Raw genomic sequence first — 2,566 nt, forward strand, 5'->3', positions numbered from 1 at the left:
TGGTGGTCCTCACCACGTCTCTCCCTGGTCTGCCCATACTCAACTCTGGCAGGCTGCTCTCTTCCCAATGTCGCCTCCTCCTGCCCTGCCCCGCTCCCCAGCACCTCTCTGCCCTCACTACTCCTGGGTATGTCTTCACCTGCATAATCCCACCGTCATCCTTTTGAACACGTACAGCAGCTCGTTTCTTGTGCCACCTCCCACAGGAGGCCATCCCTGGCTTCTGCAGCACCCTGGATTCACCACACAGCTGATCTCCTTTGGAAGAGAACTCCCTTATTGCCACCAGGAGGCTGGGAGCCCAAAAGCAGCACTTGTGTCTTTGCCATCACACCCGGGTCTCCGTAAGCCTCTCAGTTTCACACTGTTTTTTAAAAGATGTATCAGGGCTGGCATTGTGGAATAGCAGGTACAGCTGCTGCCTGTGATGCTGGTATCCCACATGGGCACCAGCTGTGTCCCAACTGCCCCATTTCTGATCCTGCTCCCTGCTAATGGCATGGAAGAAGCAATGGAGGATGGCCCAAGTGGTTAGGCCCCTGCCACCCACGTGGGAGACCGGGATGAAGCTCCTGGCTAAGGCCTGGCCCAGTGCTGGCCACTGCAGTCATCTGGTGAGTAAAACAGCAGGTTGAAGAACTCTCTCAGCTGGTGCCACAGCTCACTTGGCTAATCCTCCGCCTGTGGCGCCGGCTCCCTGGGTTCTAGTCCCAGTTGGGACACCGGATTCTGTTCCGGTTGCTCCTCTTCCAGTCCAACTCTCTGCTGTGGCCCGGGAAGGCAGAGGAGGATGGCCCAAGTGCTTGGGCCCTGCACCCACATGGGAGACCAGGAGGAAGCACCTGGTTCCTGGCTTTGGATCAGCACAGCGCACCAGCCACAGCAGCCAGTGGGGGGTGAACCAACGGAAAAGGAAGACCTTTCTCTCTGTCTCTTTCTCACTGTCCAACTCTGCCTGTCAAAAAAACAAACAAACAAACAAACAAAAAAAACCTCTCTTTCTCTGTCTCTTCCTCTCTCCAACTGTGACTTTCAAAATAAATAAGCCTTAAATAAGATTTACTGATTGAAACTCAGGTTTATAGAGAAAGAGATGGAGAGACAGAAGAGATCTTCCATCCACTGGTTCGCTCTCCAAATGCCTGCAGCAGCTGGGCTGGACCAGGCTGAAGCCAGGAGCCAGGAGCCCCATCCAGGTCTCCCACATGGGAGGCGGGGAACCAGGCACTTGAGCCATCACCTGCTGCCTCCCAGGATGCACATCAGCAGGAAGCTGCATCGGGAGTAGCCGGTACTCGAACCAGGTACTCTGATGTGGGATGTGGGCATCCCCAGCTCCAGCTGACCCCGCTGTGCCACAATGCCCACCCTCTGTCTCACACAATTGAGAACTTCCTGGTCTCTCCCGGCCTGATTTTAGGATCCTGTCCCACCTCCTTATATACACCTCCAGGATTCCCTACAGCAGTACTGGCCTGACATTTCCAGTCCGTATGCAAAGTGCCTCACGCAGCGGTTAAGTCACTGATGGGGATGCCCACATCCCACACTGGAGTGCCTGGGTCCCGTTCTGGCACCTGCACTTCTGATCCAGCTTCCTGCTAGTGCACACCCCAGGAGGCAGCAGTAATGGCTCAAGTGTTTGGGTTCCTGCCACACTTGTGGGAGACCTGGATTGAGTTCCTAGCTCCTGGTTTTGATGTGTCCAACCCCAGTCACCACCGAGCCTTATCCCAGCCTGGATTTCTCCTATCCCAGTGGTACCACCCAAGCAGACAGAAGGGACAGTGCCTGGGTGCCCCATTCTGGGAGACTCCAGGAAGACAGCACGGAGCCAGAACAGCAGCGACTGCCTTCCCGAGAGAGCAGACTGTGTTCACATCTCCCTGCCAGAGGCGAGAGCTCACCTTGGCTCTCCAGTCTGAGCTCTGGTTCCAAGACTCACAACTCACATTCCCCCGAAGCTCGCTCACAGTGGGGGTGACCAGACAGGGGTGGCGGGGGGGTGGGGGCTCTGGGCTGACTGCGGGGGTGGCTCCAGCAAGCTACCCAGGTGACAATGCACACACGTGGGACTGACCTCAGCTTCCTGCTGTGAGGTTGTGCTACACTCAGGGAAGGAAGGAAATGGAGGAAGGCTTTTCCCTGCCGTGCAGCCACCCCTTGGTCTGAACCACCACAGAGTAACAAGTCAAATGACAGTGTTCTGTGCAGAAAAGCCACCTCATCCTGCGCCCTGCTGCAGTGTCTGTTTTGGCAGCCCCTCCGGGTCTTGCCTGGCTTAGCTCTGACGTCCCCTCGGGGCTGTCTACCGCCTGGTCTCACCCTTTACCCTTCAACCCTGGAGAGACTTAGTGTCCCGCCTCAAGCACTTGCACAGTTGAAGGAGCTGGCAGTGGGGTGCCTGGGAGGGCGCTCTCCTGGGGGTGGATGGGCGCCCGGACCGTCCTCGCCCTCAGCTCCTGCCCCTCCCACTGGAGGTCTCCCTAGACCCTAGGCCCCTTTGCCTTGGCGGTGAGGACGAGGATGGAGGGAAGGAGGCGGTGCCGTCGGGACTGGTTCCCTT

The sequence above is a fragment of the Oryctolagus cuniculus genome, chromosome 2, assembly GCF_051225735.1.
Source record: "Oryctolagus cuniculus isolate XC-2025 breed Fujian yellow rabbit chromosome 2, ASM5122573v1, whole genome shotgun sequence".
NCBI classification, from domain to species: Eukaryota; Metazoa; Chordata; class Mammalia; order Lagomorpha; family Leporidae; genus Oryctolagus; species Oryctolagus cuniculus.